General features: G+C 38.4%; 1 long non-coding RNA gene across 2 annotated transcripts in view; it reads left to right on the forward strand.

The window, feature by feature from the left end:
• LOC307193797 overlaps positions 1-22,146 on the forward strand; it is a 122,620-nt gene that overhangs the window by 40,725 nt on the left and 59,749 nt on the right. For both annotated transcript variants that reach the window (XR_013830415.1, XR_013830416.1), the window contains exon 3: positions 18,895-19,046. This is a non-coding gene — a long non-coding RNA (uncharacterized lncRNA). The remainder of the gene's footprint in view (positions 1-18,894; positions 19,047-22,146) is intronic.

The following is a 22,146-nucleotide window of genomic DNA, read 5'->3' on the forward strand; positions in this document are numbered from 1 at the left end:
TGTGCTCATGACCGTTTTTTCTGACTGCCCAAGATCCTTTTATGTCCTGTCAACTTCATTTCCTTACCCTTTCCTCTGTAGTAAACTTGGTTGTTTGGATGCTGGATTAGATATGTGCTTATTTCTTCACCCCTCTCTCTCCATCTCTACGCATCAGCACGTACTTCCCCTGACCCCTGCCCCACGCTCCCCCACCTCATGCACATGAGCTTTTTTTTTTTTTTTACAGTTTGTAAAGTTCCAGGTCCTGCCAAGGTTCCCGTCATCCTTCTCAAACATCATTACTACAGGTTGGAATTCTTTACTCTCAAACAGTAAATTACCTTTTTAGTGGCTCATGCAGTTAAACTAAATGTCACATTCAGTGCCAAATCCTACAGTGTAAACCTTAAACATTCCAGTTTTATCTGCCTTCGTGTTCCATTGGATACTAAGACTGACACACTCCATAGCTCATCCCATAACCACTCAAGGATGAGTGAATGATGTTTAAATACGGAATTATGGAAATTTAGAGTTGGAAGATATCCAACTTTTTCCCATTGCAGGGGTCCCTGCAACAACCTCCCTGCCTTTTGGTCATCAAACCTCTTATACACTTCCAGTGATGGAGAGTTGTGTGTTTAATAATGAGCGTTTCCTTCTGTTAAAATAAAACTTACCTCTTTGTCACATCCAAACTCTGCCTCATGGAGCACTTAAGAGGAAATATACTCTCTGTGCTCTACAACGGCTTCATCTCTAAATTTTCCTTTCTTAGGGTAAACAATATCAACCACATTTAATTGTTTTATTTTTTTTTAATTTTAGATTTATTTTTTATTGAGGCAATACTGGTTTATAACATTATGTAAGTCTCATGCATATAACATTATATTTCTATTCCTGTAGACCCTATGGTGTACTCACCACCAGAAATTACCTTGATGCAAAAATACCTTCTACAAGACACATTATATTAAAATTGTGAAAAGTCCTCAAGTGTTTTTTGTTAAGTGGGTTTATGGGGTTATAGTCCTTAATATTCTTCTCCTGACCATGACCTTATTTCACAATGCCTTTTCTTAATGTGGCCCTTGAAAATTGAACATAATAATTGGAATGTGACCTGGATGTCCATCTCTATGGATGTATATTAAGACTGTATTTATTTTTCTAATGCTTCTGTTATGTTGTTGGCTCCTAAGATATTTTTCACATTATATTGTCAAGTCAGGACTTCTGAATTCTGTAATAGGAGTTTAAAAGAAGAAATGTAGAACTTATGTAACTACCATCACAACAATAGCATATCATTGAGAAAATTGGTCACCTTACATTTACCATATATCCATCGACTTAGCCACAGCTTACCCTCATTTCCTCCCAATTTTTAAAGGCTAAGCTGACTCTTTTTTTTTTTTTAAAATCAAAACTAACCTCTCCACCTATGTAATTCATTCTTTTCTTTCTCCCTGGGACCTTGTCTTAATTCTTTTTTATTTTCTTCTTCTTTTCTCTTTTACCGGCTTTGCCACATTTACTTCTAAACTGTTTCAAATCTCTTCCATTATAAATGAAACAATCTCTCTTATAGCTACTACCTTACTCCTTTCCTTTATTACCAAGAAAGTGCATGCTACACTTACTCATCTCTCATTTATTTTTTAAAATATACTTTAACTTGTCTTCCATCTCAACCACTCTACCAAAATTGTTCCTATTAAGTCTAACAATTGGTCTGATTGTGAAATTTGGAGGTCATTTTAAAGTCCTTATCTTATATGTGGTATTGGATACTGTAAATCACGTTTCCTTCTTGTAACTCTGTTTCCATGGCTTCCATGACCCAGGACCCTTGTAGTTTTACCTGTATTCCTCTATCTTTTCCTGTTTCTCTATGGATTTTTCTTCTTCTTTCTGGCCCTTAAAGCCTGGAGTGCCCACAGTAACCCTGGACTAATTAAAATCTTTGACTCCTCTCACTCGGGTCTGGGCCTCCAGTCTTCTTCCCTTCGTCTTTCCCTCCTTCCTCGTCCATCACAGTCATCCTCCGTATTGCTTCCTGAGTGATCATGTGAAATGCAAGTCTGAGCCTGATGCTTCCTGGTTGAATCTCTGCTTCAGCTCTTCACGCTTCTGTGATGAAGCGCCACTCCTTTGCATGATGTAATATCTCTCTGCTCACTCTGCTTCTCCAGGATCATCTCTCACTATTTCCTGAACTGCATTTTAGTGCCTAAAATTTTCTGCATGCACCATACTAGTTTTTACTTGCATGTCTCTCTCAGATTGTGTCCTCTGGCTCGAATAAAACCCCCCTGAGCTTGAGAGCCTATTTCACTGGGACACCTGCCTTTATCCCTTCACTCTCCATTGGATGAGTTAGATGTTACTTCTCTGTGCTTGTGTGAATATGCCTATCACTGCGCTTTTTATGATTCTCTCTCAATTAGACTGAATATTATGAGGAGCTGGGATAAAATAGTTTTCATTTTTTGGTATCTGTATCTCCTAACAAAGGGCCTGGATGAATAATTAACCACTGTATGGTAATTTGCTATTTACATCATTCGACATTTTTATAAATATCATTCTACATTCATCTTTTATTATAGCTAGTTTTTAGTCCAACATTCCAGGCTGTCCTATTCTTTTTGTTCTCCAGCTGACCATCAAAGCTATTCATTATCTTGCCATTCTTTGTAGTACTGACAGATTAGATATGCATGCCATCTTAGTCTCTATCCAAATCATTAACAGTAAATGTTGAATAGGATGAATCCTAGAGTTGTGAGTGGCATCCTAGTACCTAATGTCTCATTATTCTATTCTATTTTATTTTACTTTTACAGATTGCCAGAATGAAGTCATCTTTGCCAAATAGCTCAGTTTCAGATGGAACTTATGCATCTGATTCCACCTACTGTCTTATGTCTCCTCCTTTACAAATATTCCATTATTTGTCTTGAGGAAATATACAAACACATCTTCTGGAATCTCATAAAACATCTTTAATGTTGATTGTAGAAAACTTTAAATTGATAAGTAATATAGAGTCCTTATAAGTGCTAGGCTCTTTTCTATGTGTTTTATATATATATTAACTTATTTATTTCTCAGAACAACTTTATAAAGGAGGTATTATTGTTTATCTATTTTACAGATAAGACACTGAATCACAGAGAGGTTAAGTAACTTGTGTAAGGTTATACAGTTAGTAAGTTATAATGCTTATGAAGCTTGGTTCTAGAAAATTCTCAAGCGTATGGTTACCACAAATTCTAACCATCACTGTCCTACCTAACATATAGTCATATCCTTCTTAGAGAGGATCATCATCTCCTTCAATACAATACACCCAATTCTCTTTGTGTGCATATCTGTGTGTGGGTGGGCAGAGTTCCTGGGTTTACAGTACCAATGATGGAAACTGTGGTGGGTGGAGAAGAAAAAAAAAACTCCTGTAATCTAATTTGTTTTTTCTTTTTTTTATGAGTACATACATTTATTTTACCTTATTTGGGATATAAAAGAATGCATTATTCCATAATTCATGCACATAAAAAAAGAATAAGCAAGATTGCAAAACAAATGAACATTAAACAAGAAGTTTTCAGATCACAATCTAATTAGTTTCTGATAGGCTTAGGAGGGAAATGGGGATGGAAAAAGGCCCATCATTATCTTCTTTATTATTATAAACATAACCATTATCTTCATTGTGGTAGGAAATGTTCTGTCCCTTTCCCAGTATTTCTCTTTTGGCTCACAAAAAGGAACTTGGCCCTCCTGACTATATTAGGAAGATAACACGGGAGTTTCCCACCCCCAGCTTCACTCCTCCTTGCCTGGGGAGGAGTGAATCATATGCCTGTAGGACCACTGGACCCAATGGAGAGTCCCGTGGGGCCTGTCTTTCTTTAATTTGAGATCTTGTCTACTCTGTGTCCTCATCTTGTTGCCATGCAATAGGTGAATGAATTAGTCATGGCTTCTGCATCCTGCCCCTGGGTAGGTAACACTATTTTAGGGTGAGAGGAATACAGAATTCCTTTTGTTCATGGGTCTAAGCTGAATTTCTAAATCCAGAATTAAAGGTAGTACTATGATCCAGTTGACTCATCTTTCAGTAATGAATATGTATTCAGTAGCTGCTGTGTGCAATACAGTATCCTAGGTGCTGGGAATTCCACAGTAAACAAAAGTAGCCGTGACCCTGTTCCCAGGGAACTTGCATTCTAGTCAGAGGAGACAAACAAAAAAGTACATAACATGTCTGATAGTGATGAAAGATAGGAAGAAAAACAGAGCAGGTGAAGGGGAACAGAGCATGTATAGTGTGGGTGGGATGGTGCTATTTCATATGGGTGCTCAAGGAAAGTTTCTCTGCTCATGTGACATTTGAACAGAGAGTAAAGAAGTGAGACATGTGGCCACCTGGGCTAAGAGTTTTCTGTGTGGAGGGAAGAACAAATTCAAAGGCTTTGAGGTAGGCTTATGCTTGCCATTTTTCTTGAGTGCCACAGGGAGGCCATTGTGGCTGGAGCAGAGTGAATGAAATGGGAGACTGTAGGAGATAAGTTAAAAGAGGACACATGAAAACAAGTTCACTTAGGTTCTTAAAACAAAACACAAGGAATTTGAATTTTACATTGCAAGAGATGGGAAATTAGAGAATTTTAAGTAGTAGAATAAACAAGTATTATTGCTTGTTTATTGAAAAGATGGTTCTGAATTTAGAGTGGAATATAGGCATCATGGGGAAACTGCTGACATAGAGAGGATGGTTAGGAGGTTACTGTAGTAGTTCTGCTGAGAGATGAAGGTGGCTTCATTCAGGAAGGCAGCAGTGGAGGTGGTAAGAATTGATGTATTGTGGATGTATTTTCAAGTTGGAGGCAACAGAAATGGTTGTAGATCGAAAATGGAGTTTATTATCTGTGATAATTAATTTTTTTCACTAAATGGTTCTTGTAAAATGTATTTTGAAAATTTAAATATACACATAATTAGATTCAGTAGTAAAATGAATCCCCATATACCCCTCACCCAGAATCCTACTTATCAATATTCTGACACATTTGCTTTAATTATCTCCTTTTGAATCATTTTTGTATTTTCTGAGTTGTTTTAAAGCAATCTAGACATCGTATCATTTCACCCACATACACTTCTGTAAATATTTCTCAGTATCATGAACATATTCTTACATAATGCTATAATCATACTCTAATAAAATTAATAAGAAATCAGTATCATATTCTTACATAATGCTATAATCATACTCTAATAAAATTAATAATAATAATTCCTCAGTATCAGCTAATACTGAGATGATATTCAAATTTCCCTGAACGTTTTTTTCCTTATTTGAGATAATGTTTACTTAGAGTGAAACATATCAATCTTAAGGGTATAATACAAACACTTCTGGGGAAAAAAAACCCTGTAAAATCAATACCTTAATCTAAAATATAGAATTTTTCCATCCCTTTAGAAAGTTATCTTGCACACCATTCTAGTCAAATCCCACTTCTATAGGCAACTACTGTTATGATTCTTGTCAACATAGATTTACTTTTCCTGTTTGTGAATTTCACAGAAATGAAATCATACAATATGTATTCTTTCATGTTTGGCTTATCTTTTCAATACAATATTTTTGAGATTCATCCTAGTTGTTTACATGTAGTTCATTCTTTTAAAAATATCTGTGTATTATTCTATTTTAGGAATATAAAATAGAAACCATTAAAAATCTTTCCATATTCTAAGTTATTTTCCATATTTCTCCAGTAAAATATGTACCACACTGTGAGAATCATTGCTCAGTATTGCCTCTCTTTGAATCATCTTGATCATGGACAATACAGTAAGTCCCCTACGTACAAACAAGTTCCGTTCTGAGAGCACGTTTGTAAGTCCAATTTGTTTAAGTCCAACAAAGTTAGTCTAGGTACCCAACTAACACAATTAGCTGTATAGTACTGTACTGTAATAGGTTTATAATACTTTTCATACAAATAATACATAAAAAACAAACAAGTACAAAAATTAAAACATTTTTAATCTTAAGTACAGTACCTTGAAAAGTACAGTAGTACAGTACAACAGCTGGCATACGGGGGCTGGCATCGAGTGGACAGGCAAGAAGAATTACTGACTGGAAGAGGGAGAGGAGGTGGGAGATGGTAGAGCTGAAGGATCGTCAGCAATAGGAGACAGAGGGCAAGCTGCAATTTCACTCACACCTGACATTGATTGCACAGGTTCTGGTTCCTTGCTGGAACCAGATGCACATTTGCATCTTTGAAAGTTCACAACTTGAAGATTCATATGTAGGGTACTTACTGTATTGAGAAATGTCTCAAATGGAATAGCCATAGAGGTTATTTGTTGAACATCACCATAATGGGTATTATGACAAATACAAAGGTGAGTGGAACATGGTTTCTCAAAGCACTTATATGTCCATGGGGAAGCAGACATGTAAGTAATCACTTATAACAGAAAGCAGAAGTAAAAATAATATCGTGTGTAAGTATAGATGTGATGAATTTGGGGTGTTGGTGGAGTATATAGGGCAGGGAATTTGGGAAGCTGCTATGCAGCTAGGGAATGTCCCCCAAGCTTTGAAAGAGGGCTGGACTATCTGTAGGTGGTAAATGGGGAAGGGATAGTTCAGGCTGAAGGAAGGGTTTTACAAAGTCACAATGACGTAAATGTGTCTGATCTTTATCCACCCAGTCGGTGGGGCAAGAACCTTGAGGATTGTCTTTGCCTCCACCTCTCCCTCACTCCTGTGACATGTCACCAGATTCTATTGGTAACACTTTACCAATCTCTTGAATCACCTACTCTCTTCTGTTCTCATTGCCACTTCCTCATTTCAAGCCCCCTTTACCTCATTTCCTCTCTCCCACACAATTGCAACTGACTTTCCACTGCTTTGCCTGCTTCTGCTCTATCTCTGTTCTAATTGCTTGTAGACACTGCCGTTAGAACTATCTTTGCCAAACCCTAAACTGATCGTGCTATTTCCCTGCTTAGAGCATTGCATATAGAATAGGATTTACATTCCTCTGTCTGTTCCTTGGGCACTTCAACATCTCAGCCCTCTTTCTACCCTAATGTCTGGCCTTATGCTCTCTGAGTCACCATGTATTTTACCTGTAATAAACAATTTTGCTCCCTAAATATGGCTTACTTTTCTCCTGACTCTGTATCTTTGTTGGAATGACCAATCCCAGTCTTCAAGGTTTTTCCCCCTTCTCTCTGCTTACTTGATCCTCTGAGGCCAAATTCAATGTTACTTCCTTCTGGGAAGCTTTTCTCAACTCCTACTCCAGTCAAAATTAATCACTCTTTCAACATTGCATTTGCCAGGTAGTCCACACTTTGTATCATAGTGATACAATATTCGTTCCCATACCGTCACTGAACTGTACTGTACCATCACTGAACTCCTTGGAAAAAAAGGCCATATTTTGGTTACTCTTGGCGTAGCAAATTGCCCTTTCCATGTCTGGCCTTGATTACTATTGTATAAAATCATCCGCTTTAACTTATAAGGTACACTGCTTTCTAGAAGCAAACCCCAGTAAATTTTAAACTATCCTTGTCATGACATATAGTCTGACATCGTGCTGAAAATCACTGAACATGGCTAATTATACGATGAATTATAAAAATTAGATCCTAGCATGCCCAAGCAGGTAGCTAGTTTATCATTTGGGAGATTCATAGCCTTGACTTACTTGGAGACATGTGGGATTTTTTCTTTTTTCTGTTTTTGCTACACCTATTTTTGAAAATGTTTTCCTTCATAACTTGAGGGAAGCATGTCATACTTAAGAATAAATTGTCTGACTCAGGCAAAAATACAAGATTAGGCTAAAGATATTTTCAGCATTCAGAAGTAGGACACACTGAGGTCTTGGGAACTATAACATTAAATTGAGGTAGAGATATATTAAATAGACTAAAAAATAATATCTCATGATTGAGTACATATCTAGTATCTGGCCCTATGAAATATTTAGAATGAATTAAGGTTTTCATTATAGTTTAACTGAAATAATGAACTGAATGTTGAACTAGAGATAGATGAGTCAATCATCATGGCCCCAGTTTTGACCTGATTCGTTCAGCTCCTGGGACATTTCCCCCTCTCTCATTAAGAGAAAATAAAAATTGAACATTATATATATGGACAGTGAGACTAATAAAGAAATAATTATCTATTTCAGTCATGTGACTTCATGCTCTATATGACTTTTTAAAAACATTCTTTGTTGGAACTCATGATGTGAAATGTATAAAATATTTAAAGAGGCATTGAAACTGACATCAGACACAGGTTTGTGCTTTAAAATCATGGATTTCAGCAGATGAAGTTTCTAAACCCTTTTCTATATTTATGCTATTAAGAAATACTTATAGAATTATCACTTGTACCCCCATCCCTCCTCCCCCACCAGCCCCCTAAATCCACTAGTCACATGTGATAGAAGACATTAAACAATGTATAAGATATATTTATTTCCACTGAAGGAATATGTATACATCTTCAATTATTAAAAATTACTTTAAACAAATAAATAACTAAAGGTACAGAAGGATATCTACAGAGGTATTCTACTCAAAAGTTGGAATTACTTTGGTTTCAGAAAAATAATGTGATTTTTTTCATTAACAGTAGCACAGAATCATTTATGGTTTTTATAATAAAAGTATAAATTGTGGAGTATCTCAGTAATGAGCCTATATTGTATAAAAAGGAATTACATTGCAATCCATTACTTGGGTGTTCTTTATTTATAAAATGATGCTCTTGGAAATGCATTCTATCCTAATTTAAAATTTTTTCTTTTGTTTATGTGCATGCAATAAAATTTTCTTCATTGTTTACTAGGAATAACAAACATATATTAAAAGGCTTATATTAAAAATATTGAGAATAAAGAGTTTTGGGGGAATAAATGCTCAATTTTTGGTTACTGAAACAATAGCTATGTAAATTAAAATAACTTTTAAAGAAAGAATATACATTAATGGAAAGTAAAGAAAAGGCAAGGTAAATTTTGCTTTACAAATTAAGTTAACACTGTGTATAAGTGAGAAGCCAGGAGGTATTATTTCTAGAAATATTGTCAGACAAGGACTAGTTAAAGAAAGTGGGAATTTTGTCCTGAGAAAGAGAGGACGAGAGAGACAAAATTCTTGATTATTTAAAATCTTCCCTGGAAAAGGACAAACAGGTCTGCTTTGGATGACACAGCCTGGCTCCTGAATGTTGCAGTAACTCAAGTCTGCCTCTTCCTGCTAACATCGGGATAGGCTGCAAATTAAGGACACACATAGTGTGGGGGAGGAAGATGGACCTACCAGGCAGGTGTCAGAGGGCTGTGAAATCACATCAAGAGTATTAATGATGGCCTTCTGCTCTATTCCAGTGTTTCTACAGAATCTTATCACCAGCAGTGATGGCAACAACAATAAAAGGATAGCAATACCTTTATTCTTCTAAGTACTTTATGTATTTTAAAATAAATGTAATATGGCAATAGAGCAGCAGCCATTCTTAAATGATTTTTACTTAGCTATTTAAAAATATCTTACTACAAGCCTCGATAAGTTTAAGAAAATTAAAATCACATCAAGCATCTTTTCTCACAATGCTATGAGATTAGAAATAAATTACAGGAGAAAAAGCAATCTACAGATTCAATGCAATCCCTATCAAATTACCAATGGCATTTTTTTACAGAACTAGAACAAAAAATCCTAAAATTTGTATGGAGACACAAAAGACCCCGAATAGCCAAAGCAATCTTGAGGGAAAACAATGGAGCTGGAGGAATCAGACCGCCTGACTTCAGACTATACTACAAAGCTTCAGTAATCAAGACAATGTGGTACTGGCACAAAAACAGAAATATAGATCAATGGAACAGGATAGAAATCCCACAGATAAACCCATGCACCTATGGTCAACTAATCTATGACAAAGGAGGCAAGGCTATACAATGGAGAAAAGACAGTCTCTTCAATAAGTGGTGCTGGGGAAACTGGACAGATACATGTAAAAGAATGAAATTAGAACAGTCCCTAACACCATACACACACAAAAAAACTCAAAATGGATTAAAGTCCTGAATGTAAGACCAACAGTATAAAACTCTTAGAGGAAAACATAGAAAGAATACTCTTTGACATAAATCACAGCAAGATCTTTTTTGATCCACCTCCTAGAGTAATGGAAATAGAAACAAAAATAAACAAATAGGACCTAATGAAACTTCAAAGCTTTTGCACAGCAAAGGAAACCATAAAGAAGATGAAAAGACAACCCTCGGAATGGGAGAAAATATTTGCAAATGAATCAATGGACAAAGGATTAATCTCCAAAATATACAGACAGCTCATGAAGCTCAATATTAAAAAAACAAACAACCCAATCCAAAAATGGGCAGAAGACCTAAATAGGCATTTCTCCAGAGAAGACATACAGATGGCCAAGAGGTACATGAAAAGCTGCTCAACATCACTAATTATTAGAGAAATGCAAATCAAAACTACAATGAGGTATCACCTCACTCCAGTTAGAATAGGCATCATCAGAAAATCTATAAACAACAAATGCTGCAGAGGGTGTGGAGAAAAGGGAACCCTCTTGCACTGTTGGTGGGAATGTAAATTGATACGGCCACTATGGAGAACAGTATGGAGGTTCCTTAAAAAACTAAAAATAGAATTACCATATGACCCAGCAATCCCACTACTGGGCATATACCCAGAGGAAACCATTATTCAAAAAGACACATGCACCCCAATGTCCATTGCAGCACTATTTACAATAGCCAGGTAAATGCCCATCAACAGACAAATAGACAAAGAAGATGTGGTATATATATATACAATGGAATATTACTCAGCCATAAAAAGGAACGAAACTGGGTCATTTGTAGAGATGTGGATGGACCTGGAGACTGTGATACAGAGTGAAGTAAGTCAGAAAGAGAAAAACAAATATGATATATTAACACATACATGTGGAATCTAGAAAAATGGTACAGATGAACTGGTTTGCAAGGCAGAAATAGAGACACAGATGTAGAGAACAAACATGTGGTCACCAAGCTAGAAAGTGGTGGGGCGGTAGTGGTGGTGGTGGTGGGATGAATTGGGAGATTGGGCTTGACATATATACACTAATATGCATAAAATAGATAACTAATAAGAACCTGCTGTATAAAAAAATAAAATTCAAAAAAATATCTTACTACAAATACAAATATATTTTTTATGTGAAAATAAAGACAATTGTAAGATACTGATGTAACTGGAATAATTCACAGTCTTTAAAACAAAGACATGGGATTTCCCTGGTGGCGCAGTGGTTAAGAATCTGCCTGCCAATGCAGGGGACATGGGTTTGAGCCCTGGTCTGGGAAGATCCCACTTTCCATGTAGGAACTAAGCCTGTGTGCCACAACTAGTGAGCCCGTGAGCCACAACTGCTGAGCCCACATGCCACAACTACTGAAGCCCATGCACTTAGGGCCCATGCTCTGCAACAAAGAGAAGCCACCGCAACGAGAAGTCCGCACACTGAAACAAAGAGTAGCCCCCGCTCGCCGCAACTTGAGAAAGCCAACGTGCAGCAAAGAAGACCCAATGCAGAGAAAAATAAATAAATTAATTAAAAAACAAAAAACAAACATATGATTTCAGAGAATAAATGGGGCTCTATTGAGACAGGTATAAATTGAGTTTCAGAAATAAGTTGAGATTTTTAATGGGCTTCATTATATTGTTCCACTGAGATTAAAAATCTGAACAGTTCTTAACCTACAAAACAGAAAGAGACTCACAGATTTAGAAAACAAACTTATGGCTACCAAAGGGGAAAGGTGGGAGGGGGGAGGCATATACCAGGAGGTTGAAATTAGCATGCATAACCTTCCATAGAGAAAATAGGTAATCGATAAGGGCCTACTGCATAGCACGTAGAACTCGACTCAACACACTGTAATCACCAGAAAAGAATATACATGACTGTTAAGAATCTGAAAAAGAATATGTAGATGTCTCTCTGTAAGTGAATCAAGTGGATGTAGAGTGGAAAGAAACACAGCATTGTAAATCAGCTATACACCACTATAAAAATCAAGATAAATTACAATAAATAAATAAATAAAAATCTGAGCAGTTCTTTAAACTCTTACCATTATTTTCTCTCCATTTCATTTTGCCTAGTAGAAATGTTGTTTTGCCATAGCGTACCCTCTTTCAAGTTAGGGTGATACATGAAACTAATACATTCTTGCCTGAATTTTGTTTGACAATGTAAGAAATACCAATGCTTTATAGGTATAGAACCTGGAAGTTACATATGTATAAAAATTGTCTTTCAGAGCAAAATATTCAGCAGTGGCAATGATAATAAAATAATTCACAATACTAACCTCATAGATATTTGCTGTAAATAGAAGCATATAGGAAAACATTTTAATGTATATAAATTATATTTTAATAAAAATGATATATTAAATAAAGTAATAATATACAAAAAGAAGGAAGAAAACCAAATGTTCATGGAGAGTTGGATGCAGAGCAAGGATTAGTGGGAGATATGGTTTGAAGGCCATCATTGTTGGCTGAAGAGTTGGATTTTTCTTTACTTGTAAATGTGCCATCAAAGATGGTTTCTAAGGGGGGAAGTGAGAGGATCAGAGCTATGTTCTAAGGTGATTCACCTTGCTCAGGTGTGAGGAGTAAGCAATGTTATGAGGCAACGATGAGATGCCAAAGACCTGCTGAAGAGAATAGAAATTAAGATGGTGGCAACAGGAATGAAAGCGAGGTAATATATTTGAGAGATTATCACAAAGGAAAAATTCACAAGATTTAATAATAGAATTAATACAAGGAAAAAGATTAGGGAGTCAAAAAATTTAGGGCCCAGCACAGTGCCTGGCACATAGCAGATACTCTATAAATATCTGTTGAAAAAATAAACAAATGAAGGAAGTTATAATCTGAGAAATCTAGATCAGTTTGGTACTATGCAGATAAACAAGAAATGAGGAGAAGTTGGCTGGTCGAAATGATGGCTGAAATTTAATTTTAGATATGTTTTAATGAAGGTGTCTGCTACACATAGAGATGAAAATGCAGAGTAGACAGTTGGAACCATTGTTTTGAACATCTGGAAAGAGGTCATGGTTGGAGATAGAGATTTTAGGATGATTAATGTAGAGAAAACAGCTGAATTACATGAATAGAAGAGATCATCTAGGGACACTTATAGAAAGAAGAGAGGAGGACTGAGGATAGAAGCTCGGCAAGGTGCAGTGGGACTATGGCAGAGTATTGAGGAAATAGAGGCAGCAAAGGAGATTGGGCAGGAATTGTCAGGCAGGTAAGAGGAGGACAGAGTCAAGAAAGCTAAGTGGGGACAAAGGGTTTCTGAGGGATTGGTGGTCAGGTCTCATAAACTATAAAGAAAAGATGGATAGAAGAAAAGAAAAAAAAAGGTGGATAGAAAAACAGACAACTATAGGAAGCACAAATGGCCAACAAATATATAAACAAGTGTTTTACCTCACTGTTAATTCAAAAAACATAATGAGACACCATTTTCATTTCTCATGTTGGCAAAGATTTAGAAAAAATATATAGCATTGACTCAATTGGGCCGGATAGCACAATCTTGTAGGAGTGAAGGGGCAAATGTATACTAGATTTCCTACAGGGTGAATACCAGCTTTGCTTATTGCAACAAAAAGTCCAGATGCTACAGCCTTCCTCTCCATCTGGAAGTCATCCTTGACTCCTCCCTTTCTGCTCCCCTTCCACATATTCTATTCCATCAACAAGTCCTATAGATTCTACTCCTAAATATGTTCTAAATCCATCCACTTTTCTAGATCTCCACTGTTACCCACTTTGTCCAAGCCACCATCATCTAGCTTTTGTCCTGGCAATTATTCTTGCTCCTGGCAATCCATCCATCCTCCACACAACCAGAGAGAGTGATGTTTTAAATTATATGATGCCAATTTTTCTGTTTAAAACTCTGCAGTGTCTTTTAATTGAGCTTAGAAGAAATCCCAGACCAAGATTTTACATTATCTGGCTCCTGCCTACCTCTTCATACTCATATTTTTTTCCTGCTGACTACTGTCCTTGTTCTAACTTAAAAGCTAGCATTTATAACTAGCATTCTGAGGGTAGAGGAAGCTATGTTTCTCTTGCTACCTGCAGGTTGGTTCTCAGATTAACGTTATGGCACATTGCTCTGACCAGTTGTCACCAGATGGACCAAAGAATCTTTTGTTTTGAATTCCAAAAGTTTTGAATTCTTTGATCAATTCCCTTTTGCTCGTGCAGATGCCTCCTTGAGAGATTTCCTTACCCAAATGATTCTGCTTTTAGAGAAGCCACTCTTTTGTCAATTTCAAAATTTAGGACAAGGCCTAATTCTAGGTCTCTGCCTTGTGTTCATGGAACACCTCAAGCTAAATTTATATTTTCATGACTTCTTCCTTTTCTGGACTCTGTCTTGTCTCCAAATTGTTAGTGGTTTTCGCTGTTCTCATTTGAGTAGCCACATGATTATGGGAACCTACAAACTGGGAAGAGAACTAGTTATTAAGATGGGGCATGCAGAGTTCGGAACAACTTATTAACTGCTGGGTGTGGTCCCCATGAACCTGGCAAGCTCAGACTCATAGTGCTTCTCCCGAATTTACCCTGGGGAAGAGACTTAGCTAGCAGTTCTTTACAGAGCCCAGGATTTGGTGCCAGGTGTTTTCCTTGTAAAACAGCTGAACGACTTTATTCAGTTGCAATCAGAGTCTTGGGTTGTCTCCCACAAGGAAAAACTGATGACCCACTTTATTTAGAATTGCAGGAAACTTTCCTTGAGATCTAAAATTGTTTTGGGGGAGCAAGGAAAGTACCTGGTAATTGAGTTTGGGAGAATTTTTTTTTATTGTGGTAAAATACACATAACATAAAAATTGACCAGTTTGATCATTTTAAAGTGTACAGTTCAGGGCTTTAAGTGCAGCCATGATATGTGAGACCATCACCACTATCTAGTTCTAGAACATTTTCATCCCGCTAAAAGAAAATCTACACTCATTAGGAGTCACTCCCCTTTTCCCCCTGGAAACCACAAATCTACTTTCTGTCTCTGTGGATTTGCCTATTCTGGATATTTCAAATAAATGCAATATATAATGTGTGCCCTTTTGTCTGGATTCTTTCACTTAGCATGTTTTCAAGCTTCATATGCGTTGTAGCATGTATCAATGCTACATTCCTTTTTGTGGCTGAATAATATTCCACTGCATGGGTACACCACATTTTATGTACCCATTCTTCTTTTGATGGGTATTTAGGTTGTCTCCAGCTTTAGGCTGTTGTGAGTGGTGCTGCTCTGGTATTTGTGCTAAGCTTTTGTTTGCATATTTGTTTTCAATTCTTTGGAGTATCCCTAGGAGTGGTATTGCTGGATCATATGGTAATTCTATGTTTAACTTATTGAAGAAGCATGAAACCAACTTCCATAGTGGCTGAACAACCTTACAATCCCACCAGTAATGTATGAGGATGAGTTTTGGAGAATTTTAAGAGTGTTTTGGACGGGGGGAGAGGGATAAATTAGGAGTTTGGGATTAAAATATACACACTACTATATACAAAATAGATAACCAACAAGGACCTACTGTATAGCACAGGGAAATATACTCAGTATCTTGTAATAACCTATAAAGGAAGAGAATGTAAAACAAGAATGAATGAATATATATATATATATAAAAAACTGAATCACTTTGCTGTACACCTAAAACTAATACAACACTGTAAAACAACTGTATTTCAATAAAAATTTAAAAATGTAAAAAAAAGAGTGTTTTGTAAAGGTGTCTGTGCCTGTAAGTGAATCATTAAATGACATTTGGATGGTTGTGCAGAAAATTGCTTCATATTTTTTAAATGAGATGAATTTATCTCCTTCTAGATTAAATTCTCCCTCCTGCAGGGATGAGAATGGATCATGACGGCTAATTTTGAGTTGGGTTCCAGGAAGTTCTGAAAGCTGTTGTCAGGGCACCTGCATGTAAGAAGGTTACATGTGTAGTGTTTTGAAATAGTCACAGCTTAGCGGGGTGGAAATATAACTTTACCTTTTCTATTACCGAACTCAGCTTTGGTGCCCCCATTTTTTCTGATGTTGAAAACTTCCTAATCTTGCCACTGAAGAGTAATATGGTCTCTTCTGGTTTAAATAGTAACAAGTAATTAAAACTTGTTAATTCCACTCGGGATTTAAACTCATTAATTCAAAGGTCAAACCACCCACTAGAGTTGTTCTGGGCCTGGCTCTCCCCACTGCTTCCCTCCAGCCCAGGAAGGTACAAACATCATGACATTGGGGAGGTGTTGTTGGTCTACACATTCTTCTCAGGTCCTCACTACCTCTGCTTGGTCTTTTGACATGAACCTTGTCATTGCTATACCTGTCTGAACTGCACTAGCCAAGCCTTTGGGAATGTACCAGAATTTTCTGTTGATATCCACATCCTTACCCATGCCCTGTGGTAACAAGATGTGGACCCCTTGAACCTTTTTTTCTCAGACCCTAGGCCTCCTCCAGTCCTCTGGACCACTTAGCATTTGTATCACTCTCCCAGGCCTGTAGCCAGTAGAACTCATAGTATTTGCCCATCATGCCATGGTATTTGTCATAAAATGGACTCCTTGATTTGATGTAATGCTGTTTGAGAATCCCATTTGGGTGGCTTGAACTTTGTACGCCCGCAAATAATAGTCTGTTTAAGACCCTGTGGATAAGAAGTCAAACTCACACCTGGAATATATGTGGTCAAGTCAAAATGAATCTGTGTTCGTTCTAGGATAGAAAAGATCCAACTAAGGCAAATTCTAGTGCTAAGTGGATTGTTGGTGTCCTTGAGAGATGTTCCTGTTAGTGCTGCTGGAAGGTTGGACATTAGTAGGTAGAAACCCATGATTGTGGGCCCACGTATAGCCTCTTTCTCTGCCACCATGGCTCTACATTTACAAACCCATTTTGCCAGCCCTGGGAAAGCAGATGACAGAGGCTGGTCAACATCAGCTGGCCAAGTCATTCTCTCTATCTGATTGTTTAGTGCTTCTTCCTTGGATGACACTCTATGATTGTGATAACATGTAATGCAAATGCAGAGATCTTCTCTCTTCAAGACCCAAAGTCTATCCACATATGTCTATTCTAGGCCTTCTTTTCTCTGAACTTCTAATATTTTTTTCTTCCAGGCCTATGACTAACCAGCTAAGCTATTTGTTGAATCCATGCACATTTAATATTAGGACAGTTCTCTTTCCACATAAAGAAGATCAGATATGTTGCCTAAAGATCTGCCCACTGGGGAAGTTTTACCTCACAGACCTTACCTTTCAGACCATCACTGGATGGGGATGCAGTGTGGCCCAAGTCCATTTTCAGCTATTCTCGTATACTGACCCACATTCAAGGTCATGAGATAGGCCATCCATGAACCAAGCTTGTCATTGGAAGAGGCACAAATGAGATCATGATTGGTGACACGGGTCCACCTCCTCGTGTCTCTGGCCATGTCTTGGCTTTGATCCCAATATTTTCCTTCCAGCTATGATCAATTTCTTCTGGGCCTGCTCAATTTGGTATGTTGGGCAGAACCCAGCTCCTAATAGGATATTTGACTCATGGTTGCTTTGTGCTTCATGGTCATGTACTTAGTCTTTACCAGGGCCAAGTAGCACAGTTAAGCAGGTTTTGGAAAGGTGTATGCTGCAGATGGCATTTCCTTGTTTCAGAATTCTAAAGGTGATTCTCCTATTTTGGCTTGCCTTAACCTCCGCTCTGTACCTTTCTTTAATTTTGATACATCTAATAACTTAGGGTCTGCTGAGTCAAATGGCCCAAATGGCAAGACCACTTGCATCACAGCCATTTCCTACACTGGCCCTCAGTCAAAGTTGGCACCTTTCATGCCACCTGGTTTATGGGTCAGAGGAGTATTTAGATACCAACAGTCTCCAAAAATAAGACATGAACTTGGTTGAGGTGGGTCTACGGAGTTGAGAGCAATTTCCGGTAAGATTGATAGCCATGGGTTGTCAGCTGGTAGCACTCTCAGCATCTGAGAGTCCACCTCCTTCCATCCCAAAGGAATTCTGACAGCACAGAACAGAGTTCTCTCTGGCTCAAAGCAGTGAGGCTGACAGCTGACTTATCAACAGCCACAATGGAAGTCAGAGACAGTGGGTAATACCAGAAATGTGCGAAGAAAGTAATTCCCAAATTGCTATTCGATATTCATCCATTATACTTCATGCATGAAAGTGAAATTAAAACATTTTCAAGAAGAAAAAAGGGAATTTGCCTCCAGCAACCCCTCACTAAGGCAATTAATTCTTAAGGATGTATTTCAGGCAAAAGAAAAATGCTCTGAGATGAAGACAGGAAGAAATGAGAAACAAAGAATATGGTTAGCATGTGGGTAAATCTATGTGAACATTGGCTACATAAAATAACAATAATAATGCCTTGTGGGTTTTACTTAAAATTTGACACCTCCTAGAGAAGCCAAAGTAAAGAGTAGCATGAATATAAATTTGGACAAAAACATGCTTCAGGTACATGTATTATTTCCTCTTTAAAAAAATTACAAGAACACAAAAACTACTAAATGGCATGAAAATAAACAGCTTTAAATATGGACGACTGCATAGAATTTCACATCCCCACATGTGGTTTTTGTGGTAGTTATTTAATAACAGATGCTAAAAAAATAATTAAAGACACAATGGTTAAATTGCATTTTTCTATTTTTGTTTTCCTTTTTTCCCCTTAAGAGAGAATTCTTGGAGGACCTTCAAGATGGTGGAGGAGTAGGATGTGGAGATCACCTTCCTCCCCACAAATACATCAGAAATACATCTACATGTGGAACACTCCTACAGAACACCTACTGAACGCTGGCAGAAGACCTCAGACCTCCCAAAAGGTAAGAAACTCCCCCACATACCTGGGTAGGGCAAAAGAAAAAAGAAAAAACAGAGACAAAAGGATAGGGATGGCACCTGCACCAGTGGGAGGGAGCCGTGAAGGAGGAAAGGTTTCCAAACACTAGAAGCCCCTTCGTGGACAGAGACTGTGGGTGGCAGAGGGGGAAGCTTCAGAGCCACAGAGGAGAGCGTAGCAACAGGGGTGCAGAGGGCAAAGCGGAGAGATTCCCGCACGGAGGATCAGTGCCGACCAGCACTCACCAGCCCGAGAGGCTTGTCTGTTCACCCGCCGGGGCGGGTGGGGGCTGGGAGCTGAGTCTCGCGCTTCAGTTGGATCCCAGGGAGAGGACGGGGGTTGGCTGCGTGAACACAGCCTGAAGGGAGCTAGTGCGCCACGGCTAGACAGGAGGGAGTCCGGGAAAAAGTCTGGACCTGCCGAAGTGGCAAGAGACTTTTTCGCCCCTCTTTGTTTCCTGGTACGCGAGGAGAGGGGATTAAGAGCGCTGCTTAAAGGAGCTCCAGAGAGGGGCGTGAGCCGCGGCTATCAGCGCGGACCCCAGAGACGGGCATGGGACACTAAGGCCGCTACTGCCGCCACCAAGAAGACTGTGTGTGAGCACAGGTCACTCTCCACACCGCCCCTCCTGGGAGCCTGTGCAGCCTGCCACTGCCAGGGTCCCGTGATCCAGGGACAACTAACTTCCCCGGGAGAATGCACGGCGTGCCTCGGGCTGTTGCAACGTCATGCTGGCCTCTGCTGCAGCAGGCTCGCCCCGCATTCGTACCCTTCCCTCCCCCCCCCCGCCTGAGTGAGCCAGAGCCCCCAAATCAGCTACTCCTTTAACCCCGTCCTGTCTGAGCGAAGAACAGATGCCCTCAGGCGACCTACACGCAGTGGCCGGTCCAAATCCAAAGCTGAACCGTGGGAGCTGTGTGAACAAAGAAGAGGAAGGGAAATCACTCCCAGCAGCCTCAGGAGCAGTGGATTAACTCTCCACAATCAAACTGATGTACCCTGCATCTGTGGAATACCTGAATAGACAACAAATCATCCCAAATTGAGGAGGTGGAATTGGGAGCAATGATATGTATTTTTTTTTCCCCTTTTTCTTTTTGTTAGCGTGTATGTGTATGCTTCTGTGTGTGATTTTGTCTGTATAGCTTTGCTTTTACCATTTGTCCTAGGGTTCCATCAGTCCGTTTTGTTTAATTACTTAAAAAAAATTTTTTTTTCTTAATTATTTTTTATTTTAAAAACATTATTTTATTTTACTTTATTTTATTTTATGTTATTTTATCTTCTTTCTTTCTTTCTTTCTTTTCTCTCTTTTATTCTGAGCCATGAGAGGACAGGCTCTTGGTGCTCCAGCCAGGCATCAGGGCTATGCCACTGAGGTGGGAGAGCCAAGTTCAGGACACTGGTCCACAGGAGACCTCCCAGCTCCATGTAATATCAAACAGCGAAAATCTCTCAGAGATCTCCATCTAAACACCAAGACCCAGCTCCACTCAATGACCAACAAGCTACAGTGCAGGAAACCCTATGCCAAACAACTAGCAAGACAGGAACACAACCCCATCCATTACCACAGAGGTTGCCTAAAATCATAATAAGGCCACAGACACCCCAAAACACACCAACAGATGTGGACCTGCCCACCAGAAAGACAAGATCCAGCCTCATCCACCAGAACACAGGCACTAGTCCCCTCCACCAGGAAGTCTACATAACCCACTGAACCAACCTTAGTCACTGGGGACAGACACCAAAAACAATGAAAACTACGAATGTGCAGCCTGCGAAAAGGAGACCCCAAACACAGTACGTTAAGCAAAATGAGAAGACAGAGAAACACACGGCAGATGAAGGAGCAAGATAAAAACCCACCAGACCTAACAAATGAAGAGGAAATAGGCAGTCTACCAGAGAAAGAATTCAGAATAATGACAGTAAAGATTATCCAAAATCTCGGAAATAGAATGGAGAAAATACAAAAATCGTTTAACAAAGATCTAGAAAAACTAAAGAGCAAACAAACACAGATGAACAACACAATAAATGAAATTAAAAGTTCTCTAGAAGGGATCAAAAGCAGAATAACTGAGGCAGAAGAACGGATAAGTGACCTGGAATATAAAATAGTGGAAATAACTACTGCAGAGTGGAATAAAGAACAAAGAATGAAAAGAATTGAGGACAGTCTCAGAGACCTCTGTGACAGCAGTAAACGCACCAACATGCAAATTATAGGGGTCTCAGAAGAAGAAGAGAAAAAGAAAGGAACTCAGAAAATATTTGAAGAGGTTATAGTTGAAAACTTCCCTAATATGGGAAAGGAAATAGTTAATCAAGTCCAGGAAGCACAGAGAGTCCCATACAGGATAAATCCAAGGAGAAACATGCCAAGACACATATTAATCAAACTGTCAAAAATTAAATACAAAGAACAAATATTAAAAGCACAAGGGAAAAACAACAAGTAACACATAAGGGAGTCTCCATAAGGTTAACAGCTGATCTTTCAGCAGAAACTCTGCAAGCCAGAAGGGAGTAGCAGGACATATTTAACGTGATGAAAGAGAAAAACCTACAACCAAGATTACTCTACCCAGCAAGGATCTCATTCAGATTGGACAGAGAAATTAAAAGCTTTACAGACAAGCAAAAGCTAAGACAATTCAGCACCACCAAACCAGCTTTACAACAAATGCTAAAGGAACTTCTCTAGGCAGGAAACAGAAGAGAAGGAGAAGACCTACGATAAGAAACCCAAAACAATTAAGAAAATGGTAATAGGAACATACATATTGATAATTACCTTAAATGTAAATGCATTAAATGCTCCAACCAAAAGACATAGACTGGCTGAATGGATACAAAAACAAAAGCCATATGTATGCTGTCTACAAGAGACCCACTTCAGACCTAGGGACACATACAGACTGAAACTGAGGGGATGGAAAAAGATATTCCATGCAAATGGAAATCAAAAGACAGCTGGAGTAGCAATTCTCATATCAGACAAAATAGACTTTAAAACAGACTATTACAAGAGACAAAGAAGGACACTACAGAATGATCAAGGGATCAATCCAAGA

This window comes from Stenella coeruleoalba, assembly GCF_951394435.1.
Source record: "Stenella coeruleoalba genome assembly, chromosome: 11".
Lineage (NCBI taxonomy): Eukaryota > Metazoa > Chordata > Mammalia > Artiodactyla > Delphinidae > Stenella > Stenella coeruleoalba.